This window comes from Helianthus annuus, chromosome 15 (assembly GCF_002127325.2).
Source record: "Helianthus annuus cultivar XRQ/B chromosome 15, HanXRQr2.0-SUNRISE, whole genome shotgun sequence".
Classification (NCBI taxonomy): domain Eukaryota; kingdom Viridiplantae; phylum Streptophyta; class Magnoliopsida; order Asterales; family Asteraceae; genus Helianthus; species Helianthus annuus.
The window spans coordinates 56,090,697-56,109,942 of NC_035447.2; the positions used below are offsets into that span (position 1 = coordinate 56,090,697).

General features: G+C 39.2%; 1 long non-coding RNA gene across 7 annotated transcripts; it reads right to left on the reverse strand.

Moving 5' to 3' along the window:
- Positions 1 to 6,244: 6,244 nt before the first annotated feature.
- LOC110911717 lies at positions 6,245 to 9,216 on the reverse strand. Of its 7 annotated transcripts, none has more exons than XR_002577280.2 (8): positions 8,929 to 9,216; positions 7,833 to 8,440; positions 7,685 to 7,755; positions 7,173 to 7,594; positions 6,930 to 7,090; positions 6,796 to 6,849; positions 6,601 to 6,699; positions 6,245 to 6,485 (listed from the first exon to the last, which is right to left on the reverse strand). It is a non-coding gene; the product is annotated as an uncharacterized LOC110911717 (long non-coding RNA). The 7 variants fall into 7 exon arrangements; XR_002577278.2 differs by having other exon boundaries at positions 7,173 to 7,360; positions 8,929 to 9,215; XR_002577279.2 differs by having other exon boundaries at positions 7,173 to 7,576; positions 8,929 to 9,215.
- Positions 9,217 to 19,246: the final 10,030 nt, after the last annotated feature.

Sequence of the window (19,246 nt, forward strand, 5' to 3'; positions counted from 1 at the left end):
GCTCGATAATCGAAGCTCGGGCTCGGGCTTGTTTACTAAACGAGCATGCTTTTAGGCTCGGGCTCGAGCTCGTTTAAGCTCGGCTCGTTCGAGCTTTTTTTCGAGTCGAGCTCGAGTAGCTCGGCTCGTTTGCACCCCTATACTTGTATATAAAAAAATACATTACGCTCACATGGGTTTCAATAACGGAGGGCATGGTATTCCACTTTCGATTACCAAGAAACATACGCCAAACAACCACGCGAATGGTCTACGCCGTGTAAGATTAAATATATTATTATTGTGATATTTAATCAGAGTTGTCTCCGGAATTCATGTACTTTGTTCGAGCTTGAAAAAATATGCTCTTTCGTAATAATTTATTATTATTTAAAAAATAATAATCAAATTAGTATTGAACTCAAATTAGTAAAAAAGGAATTCTTTTTGGATGGAAATTAATTCATATATGTCATGTATACATCGCAATTTGCATCCTACAATAATTTTGCGAGTCACATGACCCAGCCCATTTAAGCATGGCAACCCATGAAGGAATTAAATAGGAGTTGAAGACGGCTATGATGAAATAAGAGGGTTTGCATATTATATTTTTGGAGGAGACGAAACTACATTAATTAATGAGACAAACTCAGAAGCAGTAGATAAAAAAACACGCTAGGGCTGCTACGAAAAGGAGATTTCAAGGTGAAGAAAAGAGAGAGGATCAAGATTCAAGGTCTCGCAAAATCGGCGGGTCAAAGACTGTAAGGGTAGACTATTCTGATCCTGTAAGGGACGAAAGACTATAAACTGACTTATAGAAGAAGTGATCATTTAGAAGTGAAAGGCTATTCTTATTCTGACTTTGTCAAATGCAAAGATGACAAGAAATCCACTTCAGGCTATATCTTTATGTTAGCGGACGAACCTATCATATGGAAGAGTCATAAACAACACTTAACCACAACTTCCACAATGATGGCAAAATACATTGTTGTTTATAACGCAACTTGTAATGAAATGTTGCTTAGAAATCTGATCACTTGACTAAAAATCGTTAATTCCATTTCTAGACCATTGAAGCTTTACTGTGATAACTCAGCTGCCGTTAGTTTCTTGAACAGTAATAGTTCGACTGGAGCTAGTTTATATCTCGATACAAAGTATTTGTTCGTACGTGAATGAGTTGAGGAAAATAATCTTTGTATTGAGTATATTAGTACTTGATGTATTGCAAAATACATAGAATTGTCTTGTAAAGTTTGTACAGTTTCTGTTAGTTTTAATGTCGGTTTCCGTAGAATGTGCATACTTTGATTATATTCATGTTTTATAGGTCTTGGTTGATAAAAGTGGCTGAAAAGTGCGAAAAACGAACTAAAAGGTGAAGAAATCAAGTGCCGGAACGTAGTTGAAAGGTCAAAGGTCGAAACGGCAACAAAATTATGCACCTGGCACTCTCTGGCGGGCCGCGAAAGGCAGAAGAGACTCTCTCGCGCCAGGCAAGAGAGGTTTTAATGATTTCTTGAATTATAACTCGGTCGCGGGGCGCGACCCGTTCATGTACTACTCTCGCGGGGCGCGAGGACGTTAAATTCGCACCAACTTACGAAACAGCAACGACTAGGGGTCTTGAAAAACTATGTAATCATTCTTAAACATTCATAGCCGCATGACTTACGGAATTTGGACATCTTAGGCGCAATTCAGAGCTGATTTAAAAGGTTTTGGAGTTCTTGAAGGCTTGGCAATCATCCGGTAGGAGTATTGAAACATTGGAAGTGAAGAATTTCGGGTTCTATCTTCCCGTTTTACTTTTGTTCCTTTATTTTTGATTTCTTGCTTAATGAATTCAGTTTTAAACATGTTTCTTGAGACTTTGTTCGTTATGATTTTCGGCTAAACGCCCAAAACTACCTAGGTTTATGATGAACTTGCGTTAAAGATTGGATTTTTATCGATGTTAATGTTGATTTGGGTTTTTCTAAGAAAGTAAACGACTTTGGATTTTTCAATTTGGTGTGTATGCGTATCTATACTTGATTCTTGATTGTTTATTTGTTTTACATAAATTTTGTTGAATGTCTTTCAAATAATAAGCTTGTGTTGATTATTCACGTCATAGCGGGTTTCGGGTAATCTTGTGGTGAATTGGCTAATAACCATAAAAACGGTATTCAAGAATTAATTAGGCATTTTATTCTACTAACTTAAAATCTGAGAAGTATTAGGTTATTAATAGGTCGAGTTTGGTAAATTGCTAGGATTAGGTTTTGAGAAAAACCCGTTTTAGTTTCCTTGCCATTACTTGTCTATTAAACCAATTTGAGCCCAATAGCCCCCTTAGACTTTCCGCCGAGAGGTAGTTAGTCACTTTAGGGCACTTTCTTAGAACCTAGATAACCGAGAGGGAGTCTAGTAAACCGGTAGTCTTAACAGCCTTGTAGAGGTCTAAAGGGGTATGGTCCCAAAAACCCGCGCAAAACTTCCTCCGAGTCGCGCAACGGACCATACTCCTTAATCAATTACATTTTCGATCTCAACCTCGCGCGGGTAGGGCAACACTCGCCAACGCCGCGCGGGGTCTAAGCAAGACAAAGCAACAGCTTAGCATCCTGAAGTCGAACCTCCAAGCGCCCATACCTTGCGCAGGCCAGTTCCATGTGCAGCAAGAGCCGCGCAGGGATGCGGCGTAAAGACGACTTAGAGTACAAAGGGTACAAGTGTCAGATGAAAAGAGCCAATCCGCATCCTCCAGGCTCTGCTTAATCGTGCACCACGATCATCAGACGAGCAGGAGACAAAAAGTACTCAAGGACGCCCACGGTGGGCGCCAATGAAGAAACACGTAACTAATCTTAGGGATAATTAGTTTGGTTTATGTTTCTACCATAAGGGTTAATCTTCTTTGATTTCTTGAGCTCCAACCACTGCAATGATCGTGCGCAAGTTTATTTGGGAACACATCATTTGCAGATTTGGTCTCCCACTCAAAATTGTCACAGACAATGGCACCAATTTTGCTTCAGAGGATCGTCAAAAGTGGCTAAAAGAAATGAAGATAGAGCACACTTTCTCCTCCGTTACGCACCCTCAAGGAAACGGTCAGGTAGAAAGTGTCAACAAAAGTATCGTTGACGGGATAAAAGCCCGTCTGGGCACAAAGAGAAGAGGATGGGTCGATGAGCTACCAAGCATCCTATGGGCTCACCGAACCATGCCAAAGATAAGCACTGGCGAAACTCCTTTTAGCCTAGTATACGGCTCAGAGGCAGTCATCCCAGCTGAAGTTGGACTCCCCTCACCGCGCTTGACGGCGGTCAACACGATTGATAATGAAGCAGAGCGTCGTCTCGACCTCGATTTACTAGAAGAGAGGCGCGAATTGCGCAGATTAAAGAAGCAAAGTACAAAACACAGCTGGAAAGGTATTATTATGCGAGAGTCCGCATTTGTACCTTCACTCCAGGAGAATACGTCTTCAGAGACAATGAAGCTTCAAACGCCAAACGCCCAGGGAAACTAGCACCCAAATGCGAAGGCCCATACTTAGTACACGAAGTGCTAGGCAAAGGGGCATACAAGTTGTGCACTCTGGATGGACACATCATCCCACGCACATGGAATACGCAACAATTGTGCAAGTGCTATATGTAGCTACCCTTGGCCCCGCGCCTTTACTTTGGCCACGAGCCTTTTCTAATTTCTATGTTGGCTAAACGCTCTACGAGTCTGCAATGTCTGACGGCCTAAGCGCCTATTTCTTAAATGAATGGAAGCATATGCCTTATGTTTTCTCCTAGCATGATGACGTCTACGTTACAAATGCATGTTAAACTTTTGATTAACACGAAAACACTTCAGTAAATTACGAGCTATAGAGTTACACCTCCAAGGTTCTCCGCGAACATAGCGCGAGACCAAACAATTACATTCACACAAGAGCCACACTTACGTTTATTCGCGCTAACTTAACCAAAGTTTCTAGCAACAGTGCAATAATTGTAACTCGAAAAATGGAAAGCAAAACGTAAAAATCATATTCAAACGGCGCAAAAGCGCAACAATTACAATTCGTCAAACAACCTTGCGCGTTTCAAAACCAAAGGCAGTGTGTCAAAAGAACAACCCTGGTAGTCGCGCCGTAGTAATCCAAGCAATTACACGCGCGCCATCAACCAGGGTCAAGCAAGCACCATCAGAGCATTTAACTTCTTTTTTCTTAGTCCAGAGCTCCAACCATTTACTTTGCGCATGGTGCAGCACTGGACTGGGGGGACTTGAAGGGGTATGGTCCCAAAAATCCGCGCAAAACTTCCTCCGAGTCGCGCGACGGACCATACTCCTTAATCAATTACATTTTCGATCTCAACCTCGCGCGGGTAGGGCAACACTCGCCAACGCCGCGCGGGGTCTAAGCAAGACAAAGCAACAACTTAGCATCCTGAAGTCGAACCTCCAAGCGCCCATACCTTGCACAGGCCAGTTCCATGTGCAGCAAGAGCCGCGCAGGGATGCGGCGTAAAGACGACTTAGAGTACAAAGGGTACAAGTTTCAGATGAAAAGAGCCAATCCGCATCCTCCAGGCTCTGCTTAATCGTGTATCACGATCATCTGACGAGCAGGAGACAAAAAGTACTCAAGGACGCCTACGTGGCACCAATCACGGGGCAGAGACACCTGCCCCACGATCTCCACTAACTGGCTGATGACAGAGACCGACAACAGCGACACGTGGCTCCACTCATGGTGCGCCAGCACCGAGAAACGTTCAGAAGACACTAACGGTCGACACCAGTGAGACGAAAGGCGTATCCGTTCTATTGTCGTCTTCCGGCCCAAGGCCCATCAGCCCACATCCTTTACATCACTCCGGCTATAAATAGAACACTTCATTCACAGGTTAATTCATTCTATCCCCTCTACTCCCACTCTTTACTCACTTTAATCTCCTCGAGATAGTTACTTATTTTCACGCCGGAGCCTGGTTAAGAGGGAAACCCCCATATTCCCCTCTTAACGAGCTAACGGTGTTCTGTTTTGCAGGATAATCAGTCATTAAGGAGCTCAAGAAATCAAAGAAGATTAACCCTTATGGTAGAAACATAAACCAAACTAATTATCCCTAAGATTAGTTACGTGTTTCTTCAAGGTCCATAGGTGTCTTCCTAAGAAGGATCGGGGGTCCTGTTCGGTTTCTCTTAGGGTTTAGTATCTAAAGATCCTGATTCCAAATCACATTAGTATCCGATAGAAAGCCTTTCAATAACAAGAGGGATTCTAAACCTATGTAGCCTTCATCACCACTTAGTTAAAACCTTCATCCAAATTCGCATCTAGGTAATCTAGTTAATTAGTTTAATTTTAATTGCAATTTTAGGATTTTTAGTAACCCTTCCCCCTAATCAAATAAACAATTAGTCATGTTCGTGTCAGTCCTAGTCTAGATAGAGTCTTAGTGTAGTCTAATCGAGTCTCGTGGGTTCGATATCCGGACTTACTCAGCTTTACTAGAGTCGATCGGTGCACTTGCCGGTGAGTAGTTTAATCGAGTCTTAGAGAGTCTAGAGTATTACTTTGAGTCTAGGTTTAGGTTAATTTAGTTATTTTAGTTAAACTACTTTTAGCACATCAGTACTAAAACTATGTTTGCGGATCCGATGACTAAATCTCCCACCTAAGGTTTTCGAAGAACATGTTTCGAATATGGAATTTACTAAAGACCTTATTTAACAGCATATTGTACTAACTTATGTTTTAACTAATGAAATTTCCTCAGTTATGATTTTGTATGTCTCTAACAAAAGGTTTGACGGTATAATGACATATAGACAAATATAAATACAAATCAAACATTAAAGGGCTTATGTGCATATTTTGATCAATAACTGTTAGGTTTTAAATTGAGGCTGTAGTTTGACTAATGGGGATCCTGAGTCGAATGATGATTCAACGGTTGTATTTCTATGCTACGGTTCTTGGTTTAAAGCTAAAAAGAGTATTAACGATACTCATGATAAATGATTACTCGGCTAAGTGGGAGAATGTAATATTAAATATATTATTGTGATATTTAATCTTGTAGCCATATAATCATTTATATAATACTAGGTTATCACCCGGGATTGCTTCCCGGGTTGAGAAAATTATTTATATTAGAAACTATTTATGACTAATGCTACTTAAATGTATAAATAAAAAGACTAAACCATGAGGTCAACTAAAGTCCATAAGGTTTTTCCAACACATGCAGTATCAAAATATGTCGAAAATTTAACTTTTAAATTTTTAACGATTTAATTTATCGTTTTTCACAAGAACAATGGTGTGTGTTAGGATGAGTCAAGTATGGTAATTCAAATAAGAAATAATATTAAATAGCATGTCTAGTAAATAACTAAAAGCACAAAGGAGCCACATTTCCATCATATTCTTTTCTTGAAAGAACTTCAAGTGCAATGTAAGCTGCAGCTGACTTTGATTGGGAACGCGTAACTGATGACTGAATGCAATAAATAAATAAATAATATAAATATTAACAGCCACTTGTTATCCAATGTTTGAATTCTGGTATGAGGACCCGTAAAACAAATATGAAAACTTAGTAAATTAATTACCTTTGGTTACCCTAAATCACACATTTTAAGTAATTTTAACACGAGGAGTTGCGCTTCCAACTGTGTATTTTCAAGCTTAAGATATCTGTGACAAATTTCCTGCAACACAATAATCAGTCCAGAATAGAGCTAGAGGCGATATTGTTATGAACAAAGAAAGGGTAGAATGGTAAACTGAACGAAAAGATTGTATACCATTGAATGACAGTAACTAACTCATGATATAAGGTGTTGAAAGAAAAATCATGCCTGAGCATATAAGAAAAGAAAACATCAAAAGAACAAATCTTGACAACATTTGACTTTTAAGCATTAACTAAATAACTTACTTTTAGAAGGGTGTTTGGGATTGCTTATTGAACTTTATTTAGTAACCCTTCTTTCATCTTTTAAGTTGAAGTAGCCCCACTACAAAGTCGGGTTCCTCCGAACCCGGAGAACCCGGTCTTGACCATTTCATTCCGCTGGAACCAAAATACATAAAATCTAGCTACAAATCGTCAAACATTTATGTTAACACATTATCTAAAGCTAAATGTTTATAAATCAAGTTCTAAATTTAAGAAACATACCCACTGTCATCTTCTTTTTTTTTAAAGATCTTCAGCTCCATCTTTCTGACTACTCAAAAATATCTTCATCAAAAGACCCTAAATTACCATCATCTAAAGAGCAATTATGTCTTTTACCAGATCTTTTCGGCTCTGGCTCTGTTTCTTGATTTTATCTCCATTTTCAATTGTTTCTCAAGCTCAGTCACCTGCATTTTAACCTAAATCAAGATTTATTGTGGCTGGACTCTATAAAAAATCTATAAAAAATAAGCCAAAGATTGAGGCCCATATATAAGGGCCCTTGATTTTTAGTGTTGAACTTCATTTAGTTCTCATGTCCGATCAAGTAAAGCAAAGAATCCATATTCTTGGAAAAGTTTTCTATTCATGTCCAACATTGATTCTTGCTTCTTGTTTTTCACCTAACATATCCAACAACTCTTTTTAAAAAAAGTTAGCAATTTAGTAAATAATAAAATTGTTTAAAATTTGATATGAAAAAAGTAACTAAATATTAAAGGATTACATACCAAGATTTGGCCCTTTTGAGTATAGTTGAGGAACGTCCTCTTCTTCTAAACCAGGCAGCACACATCAAAACCTCACAAATCAACATCGTCATGACCATTTAGCAAGAAAATTAGTGCAAAGTTTCCAAAATAACCATTAATTACTCACCTTCTAAGTAGCCCCTCATAAGACAACCAAAGAATTTGCAAAAAGTGATTAATGCACATATTAAACAATAAGACCAGAAGGTATGGGGCTCGTCCCCAGCCTCGTCCTCCCGCCGCCGCCCCAAACTCTCCACCCCCCAGCCCCGTCGCCGCCCCAAACTCTCCACCCCCCAGCCCCGTCGCCGCCCCAGCCCCGTGAAGATCGTCCTCCCCCAGCTGAACTCGCCGTGCCTCTCTCCTCTCTCCTCACACACAGACATCTATACATACATACATATATATATAAAGGGGTTCATCCCCCACCCCAGGTCCATCCCCTTCAAACCCCTCCTACGTGGCGGTGACGTGGCAGCCCATCCCCTTGGGGATGAGGCTCTCCATACCCACTAGTCTAACAAATGTTGATGGTTAGTGAAGTAAAATATAATTTAGTGACAAATATCCATAGCACCGTTGTATTATTATTGTTTTCAATGGATGATTATCTTGCACTTTAAAAAGTTCAAGATAAAGCTAAAGCACCTGCGAGTAAGAAACGAACCCAAACTCCCATTTATGCCTTTATTTTCTTGAATACCCATCTATGCCAAATTGATGATGGCTTTCAACCTACGTTAACACAACAAATTACTCATTTTCTTTACATCTAAAACTACAACAACATTACAACACTACCTCAAGTATGAATATAAATATAGTATTGTTTGAACCAACATTTTAACTATCTGATCATATACACACGCCAATAAATAAAATACCAATAAGATGCACACCCCATAATCAAAATGTCTTAAACCCGACACGACATATACTTATAGCATAAACATGAATTTATTTTAGTTATTCAAATATGAATCTAATGTTCTTTTCCCCAAAATCAAACACTCGATAACAAAAAAGCAAGAACATAACCCTAAACAACCAATTTAAAAAAAACAATGCAAATTACAGCACCAAATCAAAACATAAACCTAAAGTAACAAAACCCTAAAACCCCAAATCAAACCATAAAACAATTGTCAAAGTGTTACATAGCAAGGAAAACCAAAGCAGCGATCGAAGGGGGTGTAGAGAGCAAGTAATAGAGAGAAACTTACATTAATGAGATTAGTATATTATAGGATTGATAAATCAATTGATCGGTAGGAAACGTGAAGGGGAAGATGTGTATTCGGACAGTAGGGTTTGAGAGCAGGAATTGGAAAGGGCAAAGCGTGTATCCTTTATCAGTCGATTCAAGCACAAGCGAATGTTTTCAGAGAAAATGAGATGTAGAAGCTTCAAGCCAACGGAACACAGAGGCTAGGGTTTCGGTTTGAAGCAGTGAAGGAAAAGAATAGAGAGAGAAAGAGGCAGTTGATAATGATGAAAGAAAAGAAAATTGTGTTTTAAATGGGTTTTTATATTAGATCCGAATAGATGGGTGGGTTACTAAAACGATCAGGATCCGCGTGCCATTTCTTGACCCCGAGCAGTTTCCCGCCAAAACCCATTGTAAGAAGCTCTAAGAAGCTACCACATCAGCCCAAATTGTTGATGGACCATATTACCTTTATTAACTAATTAGGTTTCCTATTAAGTGTATATATAAGGAGATAAGTGGAGAGGTAAAAGGTTAGTCAATTATCATAACCATAACATCATTATTTTCGTCCCTCTCTACACCGCTCTCTGCATCCGAATTCCAACCCTAGAATTCGGTTTCACCATCACCATCCTACACCCTAAGGAAGAACCATATCAAGCTGACAACTATGCCGAACTCAATGGCTGTATCTCTGACTAGATTCCATACTGACCTGTCTGCTGTTACAGGTATTTCTAATATGTTTTCCATTATGTTTATACAGAACTGATCAACACGCCGTGGTTAGATGCCACATCATTTCCACGCCCTCTTTCCGTGATGTGGTCCGTGACGAGGTGTTGAAATAGATTTGGGGGTGTATGAATAGATTTTGTCTTATTTATATACTTATTATAAATCTTCTCTTTTTTTCTTAAATTTCAAATTTACCTCTTATACTTTAAAAAAAAGGCATTTAACTCATTTAGTTTGATTTTTATTTAAGAATTTGCATTAGTGGATTTTTTAATTTTAATTTTTTTTGAACGTGTGCTTAATTTTTTCTCAAACATTCTAGCATAAATTTTATTGAAAACAAAGTTGTATTCAAAATAGAATATTTTTCGATATTGTAAGTTATAACGCGTGGCGGAGCCAGGAATTTTATCCTATTGTGTCAATTTTTTTTCGATACCCGGGTTTATAATAACCCGGAGTCAAAAATTTAGGATCGGGTCAGGTCGAATTCAATAATAAAAATCAATATCATAATAAAACTTTACAATGTCACCGAAAATAACACAAAATAAAGAGTAAATTGCAAAAATCGTCCCTGAGGTTTGGGCATGTTTGCCAGTTTCATCCAAAACAACATTTTTGTACCCCTATTACCCTTCACTTTTGAGACCTTTTGCCATTTTCATCCAAACTTTCAAATTGCTTTATTTTTTCTTTCAAACATTTGGATGAAAATGGCAAAAGTTCCCAAATCTTAAGGATGATTTTGGCAAAAAAAAAGTTAGACATTTGGGTGAAAATAACAAAATTTCCCAAAAGTGAAGGGCAATATAGTACAAAAAAGTTGTTTTGGATGAAACTGACAAACATGTCCAAACCTCAGGGACGATTTTGGCAATTTACTCAATACAAAGTTGTTTGAAATGTATAAAAAATACATTTTATAGTTGTTCCTTACGTGTTTTCATATTTTATATACGATTTATAACGTCTTCAATCACAACTTTCATAAAATCTTTTTCAATATAACAAATGTAAGCATCACTCAAGTAATCATCTCCCAATCGGATTACGCAAATTCGTCTTCCATTTGTTTGTCTTTGTTGAACATTAATTTGAGCGGAACTTCAAATATATTGTAGCACTTCAATCATGCGTTTTTTTTTAATTTAGTTTAAAAATTGAATTAATTAATTGGATATGGGCTATAATAGTTTTTGGATTAAAAAACTTAGACAAACATAGGCTTTTTAATGATTTAAAGTTTACTATTTAAAATTTACCTAATTGGGCTTATTTTTTAAACCATAAATTTGTTTATTATGTAAAACATTTAGAAAAAAAAGTGGTGTCGCTCATATTTTTCTATCACGTGATACATATAATATGCAAATTTGAATGGTGTCTACCAACCCTGTTGCCTAGTATGTGGCTCTGCCAATGGGTAACATGACGAACTGAACCGCTATGGACATCGATGCCGGTATAAGTTTTATGTTTTTTTATTGATGTAAAACACGTGTCGATATCCTTTAGGACTTATCATGACTTTAATTTTTTCTAGTTCTCTCTTGGTTGGAGTATTCAAATTTGATATTGTATTCTATGCCAAGTACCGGTACCGTGTCAGTGTAACAAACCGAACCAATACCAACCAGAACTGAATTTCAACCCCTTCCTGCGTGGAATCCAGCTAGTTTAACATGTTTATATTATAATTAACATTAGAAAAAAATGAGAAGTTAAGTCAATCTATTTCGATACGTCTCCAAACTTCATAAGTTTCGACAAACCTGTTATTCATTTTACAACTCAATGCATTTACTTACAACACTAAGACATATGAAAAATGATTAACATTAATATATCTTAACACATTTCGTAAATAAAACAACAACATTTATTATTCAATTTTGTATATTGATGTGCGTGTAGTGTAATATATTTTTGATGTATATTTTAAGTCCTTTTTACACTTTTAGCCAAGTTTTAAATTTATAAAACACGATATTTACTAACACTAAACACACATATGGGCAAGTGCACCCATCGTGGACGTAGTATAGTGTTGGTAAGATACTGAGGTCGTCCAAGGACACAAGAGCTTTTAGTACCGGTTTATCCTCAACGTCTAATCAAATCAAAATGTTAGAAAAGGTTTTTAAACTAAGAAAATAAAAACTAACTAAATGCTTAAAAAAATAAAATAAAAATAAAAACAGATAGACAAGATGAATCACTTGGATCCGACTCGTGTATTAGTATAACCTTTGATTATTTTCGCACTTTTGCACTTGTTTAAGAGATTATCTTAGTTATTGTAGTAGGCTCTCTTTTGAAGGCGACGTTACCCTCAACCCAGTAGTTTGAGTCAGCAAGGATACAATCCTAAAGGGTTGGATTATTGGAAGATAATGAATTAAGTTATTAATGCAATTTATGGTAGGCCCCGCTTTTGGCGGTGACGTTACCCTCGACTAAGTAGTCTGACTCAGCAGGGATACAGTCCTAAATAGCCGGGTTATAGTATTAATAGTAGTTAACTTATGAGGGGGTCAAAGAGTTTGGATCCCCGCCATCCAATACCTATGGGCATTGAAGGAGATCCTACTAAATTTGACCCAGGTCCCTTGCAGGACCTCTAAACGCTGAACAAGGGCAAGACCTTACCAAACCGTTCCCTTAACCCCCGACCAGGTAGCCAACATACCTCCATATAAGCCGTGGAGATATGAATGGTGAAAATCTTTTATTTTATATAGACAGTAAAATAATGCCAAGACACCACGGACAAACGATAAGGAAAGATCACCTTCAACATAAGTAACTAGTTATTAAAGTCATTAATACAAAACCAAATAAAAAGTGCAAAAAGATTAAAAATAAAAAGTATTATACTAAACACTTGTCTTCACCAAGTGATGTAAGAGACTTAGGAAAACATGGCCTTGATTGTCAAGAACTCTTACGATCAATCTTGGATCCCGAGACGACTCACACACTCTATGATGGACAATGGATGATGGTGGTGGATGATGGTGTTGTGATGGTGGTGGGTGGTGGATGAAGTGTGAGAGAGGTGGTGTGCCAATGGATGAGTTGAAATGAAGCCAAGCACTCCTATTTATAGGCTGAACAGAAGGCTGGGCACGGCCCCGTGTCCGCTGGACACGCCCCCGTGCCCGTCTGACAATCTCTCTCTTCATTAATTGTAATTCGCAATTACAATTAATGCGCCTGCTCTACTTTCGCCACGCCCCCGTGTTCACTGGACACGACCCCGTGGTGGGCAATAGAAGCTTCTATAGGTTTGTCTTTTCTGCTGCTTCTTGGGCACGGCCCCGTGCTGGCTGAGCACGCGGCGTGTTCAGTCTTCTGCCTTCTCTATTTTGCTTGGGAGGATGCCGTTGAGGGGTCGGGCAGTCCACTTGTGTTCCTTTTCTTGTATTTATGTTAGATTTAGCTGTCTTTTTGCTTCTTTTGTGAATTTGAGCTCATTTCATCCTGAAAATACAAAAGGAAGACAAAAACACTCTTTTTCCAACATTAGTACTTAAAAAGGGTTAGTTTTATGCCTCATTTGATGTAATTTATATGTTGCATTTTACACACTTCAAATACCCCCACACTTTAACTTTTGCTTGTCCTCAAGCAAAACTCTTTAATATGTGGCTTACACTCCCAAATGGAATGGGTAGAAGAGAAGGTTTTGGCTTGTTATAGAGTGTTGGGAATCCAAGATCTTTTTGGGTTTTATTTTTATTTATTTACAATCCTATTCGTTATGATTTGTTTAGAACGTTTCCTAGGAGAAATTACTTATTTGGGCATAACATGCCTTTTTTAAAATTCCATTTATATACAAGTTCACATACCTCACGGGAGAAATCACTCACATTCGGCCGAAGGTGTATTTTAGTGAATCACTCGAGAGCGGCATGGAACTTATTCCTACCATAAGCTTGCCAAGCAATCAATCCTCCTCCTTTTTAACTTGTTACCTTTGTAAATATCAAGAGGACTTTTTTGGGTAAAGGCTTGGGCTAAAGGTGGGTAAATAGGTTAGTAGAAAAGGGCGAAAAGCGTAAAAAGCGTCGGTTTTCGTAAAACACTTTGTTTTAGTGACTTTTTTTTTTTTGAAGTATTTCTCCAAACAAGCTTTTTGTTTTAAGAGCTTTGTTTGTTTATTTCAAACTTCATCATCATCATTTTTTTAGTCACACGAAAACCGAGCTTGTTACTAAAATAAAGGGTAAAAATAAAAAGGGTTTTTGGTGGGTAAAAAGGTTTTAGGGTAAAGAAATGAAAGGTTTAGGCTCAAAGGGGTTAACTAGGGGGATTTTGGGTAGGTGGTAAAAAAAATTGAAAAATAATGGTGTAGAAAGAAAAATGGTTAGTCCTAATGCCTCCATCATTTACTTACTTGGGTTTAAGTTGGTAAGGACCAGGAATGAATTGTCGTCGCAAGTTCTAGAGTCGTAAGAACCAAGCGGCTATTCACACAAGAAACGAAAAATGAGCATTTAGTCTAAAGATGTAAATTTGTATGCTCAATAAAGGCTCAAAACTCACTTTTTGTGGGAATGGGTTTTTTCTATGTGATCAAGTATATATAATCAAATTTTAACTAAGCTTGTCATGCCGTTTCATAATTTTCTTATGTTGGTTATTGTTATCACGACGCTCTTGGTTGTAAATTTGTAAAAATATAACCTTATTAATTTTAGGATTCCTAACTTAAACTTTAGACAAGTAAAAAAAAATTAAATTTTTGAAAAAAAATTTGGGGTGTTTAGCGGTTCCAATGGAGTTTTGTGTAAGGCTTGTTATTAGGACTTGCAAAATTTCAAGGTTTTAGCTTCCCCCCCCCCACACACACACACACTTAAATTACACATTGTCCTCAATGTGTCCCAAAAATAAATTTTTAGGTTGATTAGATGTGTAATATGGTGTTAAAAGCAAAAATTTATGTTACTGGCAGTCTGGACACGGCCCCGTGTCCGCTGGACACGACCCCGTGGTGAACTGCCAGTAACGAAAACTTACAGAAGGCGAACACGGGGGCGTGTAGGTTAGGCACGGCCCCGTGTCTGACAAAAATCTGCAGGACAGTAACCAAACAGCAGGTCTGGGAGGTGAGCACGGGGGCGTGTTGGCTGGACACGTCCCCGTGTGTACAGTCTGTAAGCCTGAAAAACAGGTTTCTTCCCCCGGTTTTTCCATCCTGGCCTTATAAGTGCTAAGGCTTAGCACTCCAAGCCTTGGTTTGTACCTGTTTCATCACTTAATACCACACCAAGCAACACAAACATCCTACATTACCATTGTTAATTGTCTCAAGCATAAAGTAAAAGAAAAATAAAACGGAAAATAAAAGTAGTCAAGGAAAGTAAATTGTTCAACACTTGGCACGCAGGGCATGCAGGCCACAAATTGTTCAATAGATAAAGGGACTTAAACCTGTGGGCTCGCCATCAACCCGCTCCTGCTCCTTCAAACACCCTACTCCATGTCTTCATCGCTATCATCACCTCCATCCCCATGCCCTGCCATATACTCCCGGATGCTGCTGATATCGTCTTGTATATCGTTGATGTTGCGTTCCACAGCTCCAACCCGGTGGTATGTGTTGTTGGCGAGGTTGTAGGTGTTCCTGGTACACATTAGGTTTTCCTGCAAAAGATCATGTAAGCTTTGAAAGTTAGGAAAACCGCCTCCTTGTGAGGAGGATTGACCCGGATCACCATGGGGTTGATACTGGTAGTGGGGAGGTGGTGCGTGAAGAACTAAGGCCTCCTGTGGGTTCCATGCATAGCCTTGCGTCCGTTGGAAGCTCACCGACCCGTCTTCCGCCTCATAAAGTAAGTTCATGGCTCAGCAAATGTGGTAGTCAACTCGTCCCGACCATGGGCTTCTTTCAAAGGACCTCGGAATTCGCGTGAGATGCTTGAAAAGACGGTACACCCATCCTCCGAAGAAGATAGGTGTCGGAGCGCGAGCAAGGCGGTTGAGATGCATGTTTCGTAACAGGAGATATGGAACATCGAGAGGCTTCCGGTTGTGGATACAGTGAAGGACAACCAAATCTTTCAACCCTACAACGCCACTACTGTCGTGACGTTGGTTAAGAGAGTATGTGAGGAGCCTGTGAATGTAGCGATAGAGCGGGTCCCTCAGCTTAGTACTCTTGGTGCTGCTAGGGTTGTAGATTCCTTCACCAATTTGAGCCCATGCGGCTTGACGTTCATTTTCATCCAAGTCTCGTAATCCCCCGGTATATTCCTCGTTTCCCGATTCCTCTTCCCCGTACGGTCCTATTATAGCTCCAAATTGTGCCATAGAGATCGAGTACTTTGTCCCGCCACACCGAAATGCAACCCCTTCATTGTCGAACGGGTCACACCTTGAAGTGAAGGTGAAAGTACTGTAGAACTCCATGGTGCATTGATGCACCGACCGAAGCCGAGTGTTTAATGCAATTGCTAGTGGTCCCGTAACGATGTTGTTGAATCGGTCCAGCTGGTTTACCAAGGTTAACAGGTCCGTGCATGCTCGCCTGGGGTACTCCTCGGGTCTTGTTTGAAGTATTTCGTATCTCGCCCTAGTATCGAGCTCACTTGCATTGAACCTTGTGAACTTTGCCATCTGAAAGAACACACCAAAAGTTAGCACGAAACAATGAGATTTTTAAAGAAACTGCAAACAGCGGGCTGGACACGGCCCCGTGTTCAGCGGGCACGGCCCCGTGTCCAGACGTCTGTAACCCAAAAACTTCATTTTTCGTCATGTTCCTGAAAATCTGAAAAATTTTGGCCAAGTATGTGCGGTTTCCCCCGAAAATGAAACCCTAAGTGTCGTTTTTCCCAAAACAACTCGTTTACCCTTCCAATTTCATCTTTTTCGGTTCAAAAACAAGGGTTTGAGGTTTTGGTGAGAAATCGGACAAATCTATCAACAATACAAGTGTATTTACTTTCCATTATACTAATCTAAACTAATACTAACAGATTTCATCAAAAATTTGAAGTTCGATCCGGATGAACTTGAAGAACCCTAGATTTTCCCCCAAATTTTTGATGTTTAACTACATGCAAGTAACTAATCTAACTACTAATGATGATAGAATCATACCTTGATGTTGTTAAACGTGGAGGTAACGTCGAAAATATGCGGAAAATCGCCTTGAACCAGAGCGTTTTCAGCAAAACGGGGCGTGTGGAATGAAGTAACTGTTATGAAAAGAGGGTTTTATCCCGACAGTTGCCTCGACACGGCCCCGTGTCCAGCGGACACGGCCTCGTGCCGAGCAAAAGTTTAAAATTTTTTTTTTGTGCTCGTGTGCATGCCCCTATTTTTCCGAAAAATGGTTAGAAGACTTACCGGTTTTTGATGTATACTCGCTTGTTCGTAACATGTCGGGTATGATGTGGATGCTTTTCATTCGTCAACCGTTTGAAGTGAGATCTCCTCCTCTTCATCCTCAATGGATCCTCGATAGAGTTTTAGCCGTTGGCCATTGACTTTAAATGGTATACCATTTCGAGCTTTAATTTCTACTGCACCGTGAGGAAAAACATGGGTGACGAAAAAAGGTCCTGACCACCTAGATTTTAGTTTACCCGGAAATAATCGAAGTCGTGAATTAAACAACAGAACTTGATCTCCTACCCGAAATTCATTAGACTTAATATATTTATCATGTAAATTTTTCATTCTTTCCTTATAAATTTCGGAGTTAGAGTATGCGTAGTTCCTTAATTCGTCTAATTCATTCATTTGACAGAATCGATTTTTACCTGCAGTTTCTAAGTCTAGGTTTACGTTTTTTATTGCCCAGTAGGCTCTGTGAGCTATTTCTACCGGCAAGTGACAACTTTTTCCATAGACGAGCTTATATGGGGTTGTGCCTATAGTGGTTTTATAAGCAGTTCGAAAAGCCCATAAAGCATCGTCTAATTTATCAGCCCATTCCTTTTTATTTAAACCTACGGTTTTTTCAAGTATTCGTTTTAAACCTCGGTTAGTCACTTCGGCTTGCCCATTTGTTTGAGGGTGATATGTTGTTGAGACCCGGTGATAGACCCCATACCTTGTTAATATTTTTTCGAGTTGATGATTGCAAAAATGGGTACCTCTATCACTTATCAAAGCTTTTGGTGTTCCAAAACGAGAGAATAATTTTTTCAGAAATTTGACCACTACTCTTCCATAGTTTGTTGGAAGAGCTTCGGCCTCCGCCCATTTAGACAAGTAATCGACTGCCACAAGTATATATTTGTTTCCTTTTGACGGTGGGAAGGGTCCCATGAAATCGAGTCCCCACACATCAAAAATTTCACAAACGAGAATGCCGTTTTGAGGCATTTCGTTTTTGGAAGAAATATTACCTGATCTTTGGCAAGCGTCACATGTCTTTACAAGATTTTGTGCATCCTTGTAAATGGTTGGCCAATAAAATCCTGAATCAAATACCTTTCGTGCGGTACTAGTGGCACCATGATGTCCTCCGTATGGACCTTCATGACAATGACGGAGAATTCTTCGTGCTTCATTACCATGGACACACCTTCGGATGAGTTGGTCGGCACACATTTTGAAAAGATAAGGGTCTTCCCAAAAATAATGCTTTACATCAGCAAAGAATTTCTTTCTTTGGTGATGCGGCCATCCTTTGGTGACTATACCGCTAGCTAGATAATTAGCGTAGTCGGCATACCATGGTTCTTGTCTACTCTCCATCATCTCCAAGGACTCCGTGGGAAATTTTTCGTTGATCTGCTCGTCCCTGGTTGCCTCCAAAGCTGGGTCTTCTAGGCGTGAAAGATGATCTGCAGCAGTGTTTTCTGCTCCTCTTTTATCTTTGATTTCAATGTCGAACTCTTGGAGGAGTAGAATCCATCTGATCTAACGGGGTTTTGCGTCTTGTTTCTTGAAGAGGTATCCGATAGCTGCATGATCTGTATAGACTACAGTTTTAGAAAGAACAAGGTAAGAACGGAATTTATCAAAAGCAAATACCACAGCTAGTAATTATTTTTCTGTAGTTGTGTAATTTTCTTGTGCATCGTTAAGCGTTTTACTAGCGTAATAAATTAGGTGGAAATGCTTTTCTTTTCTTTGTCCCAAGACTGCTCCAACGGCAAAGTCACTTGCATCACACATGATTTCGAAAGGAAATTTCCAATCTGGCGCTATCATGATAGGTGCATTGACTAGCATTTCCTTGAGGGTTAGAAATGCTTGATTGCATTCCTTGTCAAAGATGAAAGGTGCATCTTTTTCAATTAATTTTGTTAGAGGTCTTGAAATTTTTGAAAAGTCCTTGATAAACCTTCTATAAAATCCGGCATGCCCTAAGAAACTTCTGATTGCTCTAACGGAGGATGGTGGAGGTAATCGAGAAATAGTTTCTATTTTTGCTCGATCAACTTCCATACCTTCGCTTGAGATTTTATGACCGAGTACTATTCCCTCTGTTACCATGAAATGGCATTTTTCCCAGTTAAGGGCGAGGTTAGTTTCCTCACATCTGGATAGCATTCGTTCGAGGTTATCGAGGCATTAGTCATATGAGTCTCCAAAGATAGAAAAGTCGTCCATGAAGACTT